We start from the raw sequence: 15,378 nt of genomic DNA, 5'->3' as shown, positions 1-15,378 counted from the left end.
TGACCCTTTTATTTAATTTTCTTACGAAATAGCCATTGCGTTTCACAATAGTATATAATTAAGGGATTATGAAATTAGTTAGTCTCAATATTTGTAAAAAGGTTTGCAAACAACCTTTTATAGGACTGTTTTTTTGTGTAGTTTATAACTAGCAGCCGTTTTATAAACCATGCATTTGCAAACTGCAAACCTGTGGCTATATTAATTGTGTTAAACTTTTCGCGCCTCCCTTTGCAACACTCCCCGCCTCCCAGTTTGGAAATCGCTGTGTTAAGTAATTAACGTCACCTTTTTTTTAGACATGGGGATTTTTTTTGCTTCTTACGGATTATTTTGGCGTTTTTTTCTTCTATTGTCAACTTTTTTTCCGATTTCTCAAAATTATAGTATTTTGGGCGTACTATACCTGTTTTATATCGTACATAGTACGCAGACGAAAATTATAGTACAAATACTATAATTATAGTACGGTTGGCAACACTGTACCAGTGTTGCCATATTTTGAAAGTGGAATTATAGTACAGAGCCTCCAAAATTATAGTATTTGGGGATAAAATATAGTATGCGTTGTCATCTGTTGAAAATGTATAAGTTTTTTGTTTCTCAGAAAAAAAATAACAGAATTTAATAGAATGTGTAAATATTTCACCGCGGGCCGCAGATTCCCCGATTTTCATAGTCGGCTCGTTTTTTTTAGGAGAAATATTTTGCCGCGGGCCGCAGGTTCCACAATTTTCATAGTCGGCTCGTTTTTTTTAGGAAAAATACGCAGAGAGGAAAAACTTTTACGAGAAGAGAAGACGCGGGCCGCAGATTTTCAAATTTCCGAAGACGAGTCGATTGCAAAATGGCAAATGCAAAATTATAGTACTTTTATATTAAATTATAGTACGATATTCAAATATATAGTATTTTGGGCGTACTATACCTATTTTATATCGTACATAGTACGCGGACCAAAATTATAGTACAAAGTAGTACGGTTGGCAACACTGATAGGTACTAACTGAAAACACGGCTGTCTCGACGTCACTTTTTCACATAGGTAGGTACATACATACATACATAATAGGAACGTCATCCAACATAAGAAAAAATATTATAACTAATGTTTGGTATCACAGACCACAACTTTCAACTTGCAAGTGTAGACAATAGTGTTAAAACTTTTTAATATTATAAAAATGCAATAGATTCTTGAAAAACAATAAAATACAAAGCTATTGTGAGACATGTTTTCAAATATCGGACGAAATTGGTGGTAAATTAAAAATATATGTCGTTCGTTCGCATCTCTGAATAAATTTGACCTATTCTGAGCGAAATAGAACGAAAAATAAGTAACTGCTAATAACTTAAATGTTTATGATTGGATGCGAGCTGATAACAAGGTAAAACATTTAACAGAGCAAGGTTCCAATAAATTCGGCGAATGGCTGATAACCATTCCTCGTAGGTAACCAAGTTTCTTTACCAGCCGAACTATTTGGCGTATTTGGTCCGCGCACTATGTACGATATAAAAAATGTCTATAGGTATAGTAGTACGTCCAAAATACTGTGATTTTGAATGGTCTCGGAAAAAGTTTATTTTTAAGTAAATACAAATACTTACCTACTATAATTAAGTTATTGAAGACATTATTATTATCATATTACCTCCTCCAGTGTATTTTTTTAATTATGCGGAACAAACAATGAAATATTATTATTTTTTTATATTGTTCGCGACAAAATTATTGTGTTACAGATAAAATAATAATAATACAGACTAATAATAATACGCGGCACGTCGATAAATTTCTTATTTTATTGCACGGCGCGTCATATTTCTTTTCAAAACCATATGTGGTCAGTTCTGTGAAACCTTTTATTATTTTATTATATTATTTAATTCTGAATAAAATAATATTTAATTAACTTATACCAGATTTCATACAATATTATAATTCACGTTTCAAAAAATGCGCTTGTGCGTTACTAAACATTTCAAAATTTTCAATTCTTATTGTTTTTTAGTAGTTCGGCATTTTTATGGGTTGGTTTGGTTTGGTATGCTGAAAATTCACTGTTTTTGTGAAATACGGGATTTTTACATACACAATAAAAAAAATCCGGCTTCTGTGTGGGAAATTATATACTTTAACCTTATTTTGTATATCACTTTTGATCTAGTGACTGTCGGGCTATGTAAATTATTTATGTTTATTTACATAATATTTTTAATATTTAACTTTGCGTGTATAATAAAATGAACACTTTATAAAATTACACTTGTTTACGTAGGCGTGTGTAGTCGAGATCTTTCAATATGCCGACATGATCTCAATAATTCTTCTTCTTGATCGTGCACTCGTGGCTGAGGATCGTGACCAAATTTGAATTTCGTCATCCTTTGAGCGACCAAGACTTTTCATCCTTCTCGATCTTCAGCTTCTCTCAGGGCAGAATGGATGGTGCAATAATTATTACTTGATAACAAATTCACAAATACTAAAAACGTTGTGGAACCGCCACCAAGTGCCGAGTTATGCCAAGTCTCAAATCAAGATAAATAAAAAAAAACATTATATAAACAGTTTTAAAGTTGCATATCAATTCTTTGCAAACATTTGTATAAAAACAATAATTCATAGATAATATTTTAAACAAATGTGCACTTTTTTGTATTTCGCCACGAATAGAAAACGTATGCAAACGCACAAAGAAACATGCGAGCGTGGACGTGTCTATAGATGTTGTTTCACTAAAAGTAACGCCGTGTGGTCTCGACGAATGTTGTTTTGGTTAAATCTCATACATTTGTATGATACGGGCTGCCCAGACTACATTTAATTGATAACAATGTGTGCAGGTGAATACGTGCGTAGACTTCCAAATGTTTGTAACGTGCATTTGTTAAGCGATATAAGTTTACAAACAAAGTGGGTATTCTACAAAAAGATCATACAATACCTTCTGGTTATAATCCAAATAAGTCTGTTCAGGTTCTCAATTTCATTAAATATATTAAATAAATATTTATATTGAAAAGGTGAAGTGCCACTGGCTCAAGCCGCTGGTAAAAGACGCTCCTACGTTGGACAGGCAAAACATTTGGAGCGGATAATTAGTCTAGACTTCAACGCGAGTCGCATGAGCGTCTGTACGCTAACCGCAGCCTGAGTTAAATTTATCAGTAAGAAATTTGTCGATAAAAATCTTCCGAACAATGTCAATTTCTTGAGAATTGTTGAGAATACAAATATTATTGATTTGGAGAACTCTCGAATCTCGAGAAATGAAAAAGTCGAGAAATCATAACCTCAACATACGCTGATGGCCGCAAAGGCGTAGGTACAAATTGAAAAAAAATGATTTAAAAACTCAAATTAACATCTCTTTAGTATTGCTCCTTTGTAAAAGTCCAGTATGTTATACACATAAGTATAATAATAGAATTTGCTGAGCTTTAACACGCAACAAATGATTATCGATTATATTATTATCCTTTACTATTTACCTGGAATTATTAGGATATCTTAAGGCACCTCTGGAAATTAAGCACGGCCCCCAAGGGTACATACTTTGAAAACCTATGATTTAATTAGGTACTTATACTTACACTCATTTCCAATTCCAGTCTACAATTTTATTATATCTTCTTCTTCTTCTTCTTCTTCCACGGCGCTACATTCCGGGGTGGGATTTGGCCTCCTCCACAACCGCTCTCCACTCACTCCGGTCTCTCGCCACACTTCTCCAGTTACCGGGTCTTCCTATATGAAGCCAGTCCACTTCTACGGCGTCAGCCCATCTCCTTCTTGGACGGCCTCTGGGTCTCTTCCGTTGGGGTAGCCACTTCGTCATGATCTTTGGCGCTCTAACTTCAGTCATTCTCCACATGTCCCGCCCATCGTAGTCTTTGGGACTTACAGTATCTTATGATTGTTTGCTGTCAATTTTATGATATATATGCCATGCAAAGGTTTTTTGGTTTGAGTAAAATTTATTTATAATAAAAAACGTTTTTTAATAATGTAATATCAATTATATTATTATTGTACGTTAATTATATTTTACAAAATTAACATATTATTTTCTAATCAAATAAATAAATAACCTAACGGGGATATTGTGTCTAAGTTTAAAGAATTAATTGTTTTAAGATTACAGACAAAAATATTGATAGTAAACTGAGTGGTGTTAAAACTGCTACACTACTACACGCTTCTTTTGAGTGTGAAACCCCCTTGAAAAAGTCCCAGTACAGCAGTCTGGTCTTCTTAATTGCTTTATCCAGCGGCGAAATGCTGCTTGCATTCAAAAACGTATATCTGCTGTATATCCAACTGTTAACTGTAAAAAAACACATGTTTATCTTTACTTTTTACTTGGCAATCAACTTTAATTTCAAAATAATGTATCCACATCATGGCCCCTACATCCTGAAGCGGACCCCCAGGCCACGATCTTTGACGGGATGGCTATATAGCAGCGTTTACCAAATGATATTTTGTGATTCTCAGTGGTTTTGGTAAAATTAAAGGTATTCTGTGTATTTTACAACGTTTTTATTAAGTTGTAAGTATTCTTATTTGTCCGGTGGTTGTTTATCCAGTACAAATCTTGCAATCGATTTTTAACTAACTTCCCGACTAGCTAGACATTTGAAACTTTTAGAATATATCAGAACACGATGCCAATGCATTTTTTAAAAAATACTTTTAGCCGTCTTTAAGTAGAATTGAATTCATTTTCTGTTAATTCTTTAATTAAAAGTTTTGTATGAAAAGTTATTTCGGAAGAAATCCGTAATCCAATCCACTATTATTAGTTGCTAGGGATCTGGGGTCCTAGCAACTAAATTACGTTGACATGACATTTCAGTATTATTTCTATCAAGTACAAATTTTTTGATCGTTTAAGCCAGTCAAGTCAAGTTTATATGATTCAACAGAAAATTTAAAAACGTTGTATATAAAAAGTTCTTTTTATCTTGTAATTATTTCGTGTTAATTACATCCACTTGTGTTGTTGGTACTCGGCTAACATCCGACCCCTTGCCATATTAGATAAATAAGCATTTTTATGAGTCAGGAAACACACTAAAAATAATATAAAATTATACACATTTAAGTACATCAACCATCACAATATCTCATTAAATTGCATCAAAAAAGCCTTTTTTAAAACTATTAAAACAAATTTGTGATGTGTGTTTATCTCAATTAGCTTGTAGATCTACCACAACGGACTCTTGTCAGCTCCTCTTAAATTATATTTAGAAAACTGATGTACTTAGTAAATAAAAAAAATTAAATAAATAAAAGGTTTTGTATTTACCTATTTGATAGTCAGGGCTTTTGTTCCTACACGAATAGATTAACGCATAATTTTTGTAGTCAGTATCCAAAATCCAAAACGAGGTAGTATCTTTTGCTAGAATAAATTAAAATGGTAGGTAGTTTATTATACATATATACACATCAAATAAATATACTTTCACTGTGATCCGTTGCAATATTTTGTTTTTGGGCTGTCACTGCGGGTAACTGCCTACTTTAATTCCTTTAAAAAAAAAAAGTAGGTAAAGGAAAGAACAGATTCTTCTGGCATTGCGGCCACGATGAAATCACTTTGGAACGGTGTTAGACCCGTTTCACACTTCAGCATTTACATAAGGTTCGTTTCTTTCAACCTGAACGAAACAAATCAAATTAAACCATAGACAATATACATACAAATTGTATGAGTAGAAAGTTGACCGGAAATGGTTTGAGATTTGACGTTTGGTTCAGTGTATCATTGAAAATCAAACCGTTCTCGGACCATCAGAAATAATTTGACTTGAAACGTCAAACCAATTCAGACGATCCATAGACTAATGGCAATCTGTCAAAGTGTTGATAAGCATTATTCGGCATTTATATATCGTGAGGTGTTCATATTAATATGTTAGACATTTACACCATAGGAGTTCACTTGAATTATGTATATTATAGACATATACGACAGTTTGTTAAATTTGTATTATTGTAGACCACGATAGGAGGTTAGAATTTCATAACAAGTTGACGTTTCAATAAATATGCTTCTGTTTTATAGACTGATATGTTATGAATTAATTTTAAGTACTTGCAACACTAATTAGTTGTCATTAAAGCGTTTCCGTGGACAATCTACCAAACGTTTCCAAATCAAATAAATCAAACGCTGCCATTTGATTCATTCAATTCAGGTTGAATGATACGAACTTATAATAAACGCGAAATAAATGAACGTGACACTTGTGTGTCCCCGTCTGAACGCGCCCATTCAGTTATGTGTAAATGCGGTCGCTCGCCACGCCGGTGGCGCCACAGGGGTGTCCCGTGTGAAACGGGCTTTATTGTCATTTGAAAGTAACCCTTAGCCTGCACTGCCTGAAGAATTTGACACCATTCTACAGACAAAAACAAAATGCAATAACAAATAAACTTCTGGCTAAAGAATAACATTGCAGATTTTTTTTAAAGTGGACACAATGATATGAAAAAGCTCTGTTTGAACACGCCAATTAATAGATACAGACAAGCTCCGCGATCAGTAGTGTTGCGTGTCACACGACGCTACTATTATAATAAATATTCAGTAGTGTCGCCTGCCACTGCTGTCTGTATCTATCACCAAGTTCGAAGGGCTAATTTTTAGATTGAAAAAGTTGGAATTATGTCATAATTTTATATTGCGTGTTCATTATTTTTGCAGAATTTTCACATTTGAGTCGCCTAGAGTCATAACTGTCATCTTCCAGAAATCGAGTTTTGAGATAATCGCAAAAACCACCAGAGCACTGTTTTTTGAGATTAGAAGAAAAGTATGGCTGGGTGGTGGATACTGGCTTTAGATATACTTTAATCTAAGCTGGACATGTCCCATATATAGGTACATAAAATTAGTTATAGCGGAATATAATTCTATAATTACCCTACTCATCTGGGTGACTTTCAATAATAGCCAAAGAATATCTGTTTCAGATTGTAAATTTTGTTCGAGATTCATTTCCTAAATCTGCGCTGAGATACAACACTTTACAATAGTGTTACAAGTTGACACATTGAATCATCAATATTTGGATGACAAAACTTCAAAACAAGCCGCCATTTTCAGTGTGATGATCAATATATTTCAATAGAATGATACTATATCGCTGGCTTCCAAATCAAGTCAACTTAAACGTTCTCAAATCGCCATCTAGTATTGTATTATAAATAATAATTTGAAAAACTATAGAGATACCTAGTCTAAAATATTTGCGCCAAGCTTATCTAAACTAGCAGAGAAGCATCTATTCTAATACAATGTTATTGGGTAGTCACAGATAATACGCATGAGTTTGAGCCCACGGCCCATACTATTATGTTGTATTATGAGTTATTATGCAGATGGGTGGGATGTAAGTATAAGATAATACCTTTATTTCAAGAGAAAATGGACTACAATATCTGTACACTAAATCCATAATGCTTAATTAAATCTAAGCATCTAAGAATGATTTTATACATTTTGTACTAGAAACAAATTACGACCATGTTACGTGACAGCACATGAGCTCACAGTGACCTCGCGTGTAGTGTGCGTTGTTGTTTTACTTGGTATTTAAAATGTATTCAGACAGCTGATGCTAAAACGAATACTATCAGTTAGCAAAATCTGTCAAAATATATCAGAATTTCTGCAAAAAGATTACCTCACAGGCTCACGCGTATCACGTCATATCACACGTGGTCGATTTTTTTTTTAATATTTACACATTTTTGAGTTGCATGCTCTCTCACAATGTATTTCATGGTTGTTGAATGTTCTGATTTAAAATAAATAAAATATAGCACGTGCGCTCACGTGATGTGATGGTAATGCATTTCTAGTATTAGAAAAAATATTGATGCCGATCGCGAGCGTAATCCATATCCAACTGATCCTGACCAATATGGATAAGATAACATTTTCTAACATATTGTATATTACTGAGAAATTTAGAATTAATTATGTAATATGTTCCATAACAAATGATAAGTTATTAAACCTCGTGTACAATAATATACTGAATAATTATTTTTGTTAATGCTACTTTATTAAGTAATTTCTGTAGACAGCTGCTGTTTCAGGCTGTAAACCCATCTTCGGAACGGTCGACTATTAGGTACAGGTGGCAGAAGATGGGTTTACAGCCCGAAACAGCTGTCAACGTAAATAACTCAATAAAGTAGAATAACAAAAATATTTTTGTTTCAAAATAATAATTTTAATAGAGATCTATCACGTGAGCCATCCCAACTAATAAAAAATAATAGTTTTATTCATAATATCATCATTCAGTATTTAAATGACTACATTTTACAAGTGTTGGAAATTTATCATTTACCGTCATATGACTATCCTATTTTTTAATCAGTAAAACACCAGCAACATGGTATCTTATCTTAAAATGACAGTATTCGTGACAGCTCAAGCATACCTAAATGTTGTATTTCTTTTGTTAAAGATAATATAAAAAAAATTGCGTTTTATTTTAAGTTTCAGCCCGAAAAGTACTCCATACAACATAATATAATTATTATTTTAATTTAAAAAAAATGACAAAATAATGTAGTTCTTGGTAAATTTTACGTGAAACAGATATGTAACCCAAATAGTGGATTGTGGAAATTGCATTGTTTTTTTTATCAGATATGTACTGACACCACCACAAGTAGAGATTGTAATACCGACATTTTAAAACGTGTACTAAATTTATTTTTCGTGTCTAGGACGATTAGGCGCCGGGACAACTGGGCGCCGCACCATCGAATGAATTTCAAAAATAAATAAACGTTTTTGAATTATTGGTAGGTACCTACCTAGTTTTAAAATATTTATTTATTATTATTATTTATATTTCAATTATTATATTATTATTTATAACTTGGTGATGTTTTAAATATGCACACGTAAATAATGATTTAATTGTTCATATATTTAAGTTCCAATGAGAAGCGAGTGTTTTTATTTTTATCTAAAGCCTCCAGGTATGATAATTCTCAATCCACAATAAAAGACATTATGTTAAGAGCGAAATGAATTAAAACTACTAAGTAGTAGATAGAAACTGATTAAAATTCTTCGTCTACTTTATGTAGAAAATCGTAATGAACGCATATGTATTTCAATCGACAGTGCGACGCCCAATTGTTTTGGCGCCCAGTTATCCAATTCCTTATATTTCGATACCGAAATACTACTTTTAAAAATCAGACAATGCTGATAAATTCGATATTGAAAGTGGAAACAAAATGTATTAATTAACAGGACTGTATTTTTTTGTCGGGTTACTTGATGTCTGGTTTACTTCCGTTGCCGTTCGACTTCATTGGTGACCAGCAATGATACGTGCAGATTTGCGAAATACATTTGCATTAAAGGTAGGTAGGTACCTACTTACGTAATTTTAAATTTATCCAAATATTTTCGTCAGTGACTCGCGGGTTTTAGAAGTTATCAGATATCATATTTTAAGTAGAAATATCTGAAATCCTGGTTAAATACTGTTCGTTTGTATAATCATAAAGAACGTGCCAATAGTTCAACTACTAGGTAGAGGTATTTGTAAACATCAACATCTCTACCATATCTTTCCTTTAACAATTTAAAAAGTTAACGAATAAAATATGTACCTACCTACCTATTTAGATATTTTTGCTATAAAATATTAATATTTTGAAGAGATTTTTATATATATACCTAAGTATTTATTGGTATTTCTGTTTTTTCCCCCCATATATTTTACGAATATCGGTATTAATACCGGTATTCAATAGGAAATACCGAAATACCGGTATTGGTATTTTCATTGAGTATTGCAATCCCTAAACGCGAGTTTGCGGCTAGTAAAATAAATGTCCACTACTGTACCATTGTCTTACGGCGGTTTGCTACGTTGGCAGGGATGCAATATACCTACCATACTGTAATTATTGTACAAATAAATATTATATCAACAATAATATTTTCACAGTAATTAATGGGTTAATTAACATTTCAAAATATAATAGTTTTAACACTTAGTATGAAATACAAAGGATTTCAAGTTATACACATTTATATTTTTAGAAAAATCGATGTTTTTTTTAAATATTAAAACTATGAATTAGTCAAAAATCTCTACGATAAAACATAAAAAACGTAATAAACTAAATTTTAATAATAAATATATTTAACCATAAAATATATGTAATAATAAGATGGGGTCCTGCAAAAAATTCACATTTTATTGCATTTTTTACAATAGTTGTGAGTTTATTTTTGAATTAAAATAAAAAATATTTTTCTTGTACATTTGAAATTGTAAAAAATACCAAAAAAATGTCTCAAATTGCAAGCTTCGTATTTCTCGGCTAGGTGCCTCTGGTAGGTAAAGACATCGTCTTAAACAGCGTGAAACAACCCCCCAACAAAAACGTTCCACCTCTCTCTCCCGCGAATCCCCCGTATCCGTCCAGAGCCAAAGGGGCTTTCCTAGTAGGTACCCACCGATTTAGTTAGTGACTTGAGATTTTAAACTGACATAAAAATAATTACCTACGTGGTTGCAGCCATGATTTATTCTGGATCGGAACCGTTTCCTCGTGTCAAGCCTATCAGGCACCATAAGCGATGGGTGCAAGACTAGTCAATGCACTCCCCAAAGACATAGACATTTTCGGTGACATGCTGTGTATTTTGTATTCGAAATTTTATTTTTCTGTATAAAATTGTATGTTTTTTGTTTTAATAAATAAATAAATTAATTAATTAAAAAAGACTTACTGTCTCCTGTATATGAGATATCGAATTTCGCTGCTCCATTAGAAGGCAGATCAGCGACTCCTACTTTGTGAGTATTTGTTTTGTTATCGAGGCCTTTTGAGATAAATGTAACATAAGTATCATATATTGTTATACTTTCTGTGGCACATTCGATGATAACATCTTCAACTGGGTTAAGATATGTGTGCAGCTGATACCAGTTTCCTGCAAACTGAAGAATACCGTGAATTAACTACCTATTTTGTCGTTAATCAGTTTGTAAATAATTTGAACACATCTTAAATATGATAATACAAACAGAGAAATTGAAAGTAACGATATGATATTAATGTTGGATAAAGTAAGAGAAAATAACAGTGTTGCCAAGGTAAAATGTGAGTTCGGATTCATCAATTATTCAATAACAAGAAAGTATATTATGCTTGTGGGTCATGCCACATCAGCTCCTTGCTCTTGATCAATGGCTACAAACTCGAGAAAGTTGAAGAATTCATATATTACATATATGTACTGCATAATACATTATAATATATGTACTGCATTAAAATAAATAAGAAGGACAGTCTATAAATCCTCACTCAACTCATCAAGTCCGTCACTAGACGTACTACTGTTGTCACGAGTTCTTCATTCGACATAGTAATCTATTGATCATATCGATCTCACCAATACATCATTATCCGCGATTATAATCTCACGTTATCATCCTTATTATTGTATTCAGTGTATTCTTGTATCAACCAATAAACGCTCATCTCAACAACCAAGCGACAATGACCCTATATCAACTTCATATCATCTACCTTCTAAAGTGGTGACCCCGATGTCATATATATTTAATACAATTTTTAATGATGCTTCTCTATGTTCATCTCTGCAATGAGAGTAATGAAAATTTACTCAAACCTTACTTGAGTGCATGGTGACTTCAGTATTGGGTGACTGCTCTTGAGACATTCCCAATCATAAAAAAATACTGTTTCATCAAACGTAGGTTCCCGTGAGACGTCTGATTAAAACCGAGTGTGGTACGATACGGTTGTGGTTTGGTGGGGCCATCAACTTCGTGTGTCACAAACAGTAGCTTAATTCGGATATTGGAGTTCTTTTTTGAAATAATATTTAGGCGGCTCTCGTGGTGCAGTGCATATGGCGCTTGCCTTCCACCCGAGAGTATCTCGATTCGATTCCCGCTCAGGACACAATATTTATGTGTTTTTCTCAAAGCTTGGGTGTTTGTGATTGTTCAAAATTACTAACAACCACCTTGTACGAAAAAGCGAGGCATGGTTATTAATAATTATAATAAAAAAAAATATACTGCACTAAGACTGTATGATGTCATTATTATCGAAAATTTTATTCTCTGGCAAACTATTTAATAATATATAGTTAGTATTATATAAACAATCAATCTGTTTATTCAATTTACTGTGATATAATCATTAATCATATAATCAGTTCAGCATATATTATGAATACATATTAATTGCCTATGTACTGCATTTAATATTAATATTAATGTAAATAATATTTGATTAGAATACAGGTAGGAGTGGACTTACTTTGTTTATGTCAAAATTGCTGACTACAGCCATTGCTGGATCACAGTTATTCGGATAAACAACTCCCAATGAAATGTTAATTAAACAACACAATAAAAGAAATAAAAACATCTTAGTACTTAAATATAATCACACGTAAAAACTATCACAGATTAAAATATCTCCCTTTTCTAATTGTAAAATGTTAGCATACTATTATTCAGAATGGGACACAAGCTGAAAAACATAAATGGCTTATGGAAACTAAGAAAATTTAAGAAGTATACACTCACACTTTACAGGGTTAGCATAAGCACCGGTTTTAAAAAAATGGTTTTCCGGTATTTTTTAACCGGGTTATTTTATTTTTTTAAATGTAAAATTACGAATTTCATCAATCCATAATTTTATTGATCTTAGTCTTTTTATCGTGTCATCCCCTAGCGGAGGTTGGCCACCATCTGCTACCCTGAAGTTCAATGTTCATTTTCTTAAGCTACAAAATGTGGCGTTGTTCTATGCTACGCTTACTGTTGATCAATTTGGTTGACAAGTTAGGGAATGTTGCACTTTTGTCCTCTCATAACGTGGCTGGGGTATTATAGTTTTCCGGTTTTGATATTACGGAAAAGTTTTCGGTCCTTTCACATTCGATTGAGAACTTTAATATTTCAAAATCAGCCAAGTCTACCTTTAGGTATTTTTGAATTTTTTGTGAATTGCTAAAGAACTATTACTTTCTAACATTTCTGCATTATTAAAATGTGGAATTTATTAATTTAAAATTTTCTATACTTGAAATAATATAAACTTTCACCCTTGTGACTGTGTATTCGAAAAAACAAAAAGCTGTTTTTCTCCTATTCATCTATTATGGACTTGGCTGATTTTGAAATCAAGCGACACATTTGTCACTTGATCAGTCCAAGGATTTATATACAGCCAAAACTCGAAAGCTTCAACTCTCCGTGACATCTCTTGGTTTAGCGTTCATACTTCCATACAATAGAAAGGAATTGAGAGAACATAACAACAAACCATGTAAAGTCTCAGACCTAGGTTAAGGTCTCGATTGCTAAGGAGCCATCTCATTTTGAGAATGTACTCCTTGCGATCTCAAACTTAGAAAATGACTGTAATATGTGTAATTTATGATATTGCTATTATTAAGTATAGCAAGACTCACATTTTTGTGCGTGTTTTAAATAAACATACGTGACATAAACTTAAACTCAAGTAGTGGATGGCGTTTAAAAAAAACAAATCATTCACTTTACAAACGTTTTATTTGGCATTAGTTATCAACCACACAATGGATGTATTTTTATTTTAAGAGTAAAATAATTAACCGATTTGCATTATTTATGGCACAAATGCCCTAGGTAGCTAAGGTTAGTAAATGCTAATAATATTTGGAATTTACAATTTTAGGCAAACATTAATAATTAATCGGTCATTGTCGAGTCTTCGTACATTGACATATTTGGTAACCCTGTTTACGATAATAAAATAGATAAGAGTATGTTTTATGAGAATATAATAAATTAGACATATTTAACTTTATTAACATAGATAAGGAACTGAATCAGTGGTATTCAATGCACACGCCGCAGACTGTTCGAGAAAAATATTAATTCTGGACAATTCTAAATTAATTCAATGATATTCGGATCACCTTTGCATTTTACAAAATTAATTTTGATAATAATTGTATATTTTTTCATTTAAAGTTTATAAATTTGTTTTTAAATGTAATATTATATTTTGACTATGAGAGATTACTGTGTGTTTCCAAAAAAAATGATTAGATATGCAGTGGCGGCTCGACGACTTTCTAGGTGGAGGTGTTGAGCTATTAATTATTAAATATACATTCCTACCTACTTTCTCATATTATAAATTATGTACTAAGCTACTTATTATAATATGATTTTATTAATGAGGAAATGAGTCATTTTTCAGAATAAATAATATGATTATTTGTGTCGTTACTTAATCACATCTAAAAAGCGTGCTTACAAATAGTAATATAATTAATAATAATAATTATTATTGTCTTACTATTAGCAGTTTTGAACAACGACATTCAGCGAGCAGTTTTACTCACCATGGGGTTATTTGATTCGCTCCCCAGTATGCATATACTAACGCTAATGGATTCACATACTTTGTAGAACGATATTTGTACCGCGGCGACGCGCGACGGGCTGGGTGATCCCGTTCAGCGATAAATAGACACCATATCTTGTACATTTCTGTCACCGTAGAATAGGGCCTATTAAATTTAATTAATTCTTTAATAATGCGTAATCATCATTATCTTATTGCATAATTTACAATCATTGCTTTATTTGTATAATAATAATAAACAGGTATTATAAATAAATATAAAATTGCGACGAGTTTAAATGGATAAAAAAAAAAAAATTGTTCATTTAATCATGTAATTAAGTAGGTATATTATGACAATGATAAAAATATCGTACGTGTATTTTTGACTTGATAACGATGTGGGAATGATCCCTATGAAACCTTAAGGTAGGCCCACCCCTGTAAGATATGTTCTGTGTTTCCTTGTTGAGTAACAATACAAAAAGGGTGCAACCACATAACATATTACTTCCTTGACAGAATAACATCAGCCGACACGACTACAGACGTTCCGAAAACAACCAAATTGCCCCATCAGCCAACGAAAACGGAACATCTGGAGTACTTATAACTATATTATGTACGTTTCTTATCTTATCTGTCTAAAACTGCCAGCATAGATTGTTATATCTCTCCCTCTCGCATTTATTTAAAACTAGCGATAATGAAAGTAGACAGATATACACAATGAAGAAATAGACTGGTTCGACATAATTTAAAAAAAAAATCTATGAGATATACAATGTTTGGATTAAAGCGCGTGCTCTCCTACCCAGTCGTTCGATTTTTAAGGATATCCAGTCGGTGCCTTTATATACGATTGATAGTTCGAGTTATCCCATGCAATCGCCAACAGCTTGATGGAGCCGTGCGATCCT

The 15,378-nt window shown here is 32.5% G+C and overlaps 1 long non-coding RNA gene across 1 annotated transcript; it reads right to left on the bottom strand.

Annotated features, from left to right (window-relative positions):
• Window positions 1-4,051: 4,051 nt before the first annotated feature.
• LOC147071224 (uncharacterized) lies at window positions 4,052-12,599 on the bottom strand. The gene is made up of 4 exons (XR_015070848.1): window positions 12,371-12,599; window positions 10,806-11,016; window positions 5,325-5,420; window positions 4,052-4,337 (listed from the first exon to the last, which is right to left on the bottom strand). It is a non-coding gene; the product is annotated as an uncharacterized LOC147071224 (long non-coding RNA).
• Window positions 12,600-15,378: the final 2,779 nt, after the last annotated feature.

This window comes from Rhyacophila brunnea, unplaced genomic scaffold (genome assembly GCF_057557595.1).
Source record: "Rhyacophila brunnea isolate RB1 unplaced genomic scaffold, BYU_Rbru_1.0 scaffold_20, whole genome shotgun sequence".
In the NCBI taxonomy this organism is placed as follows: Eukaryota; Metazoa; Arthropoda; class Insecta; order Trichoptera; family Rhyacophilidae; genus Rhyacophila; species Rhyacophila brunnea.
Note: the sequence above shows the minus strand (reverse complement) of the source record. Positions and strands in the feature narration are given on the sequence as shown.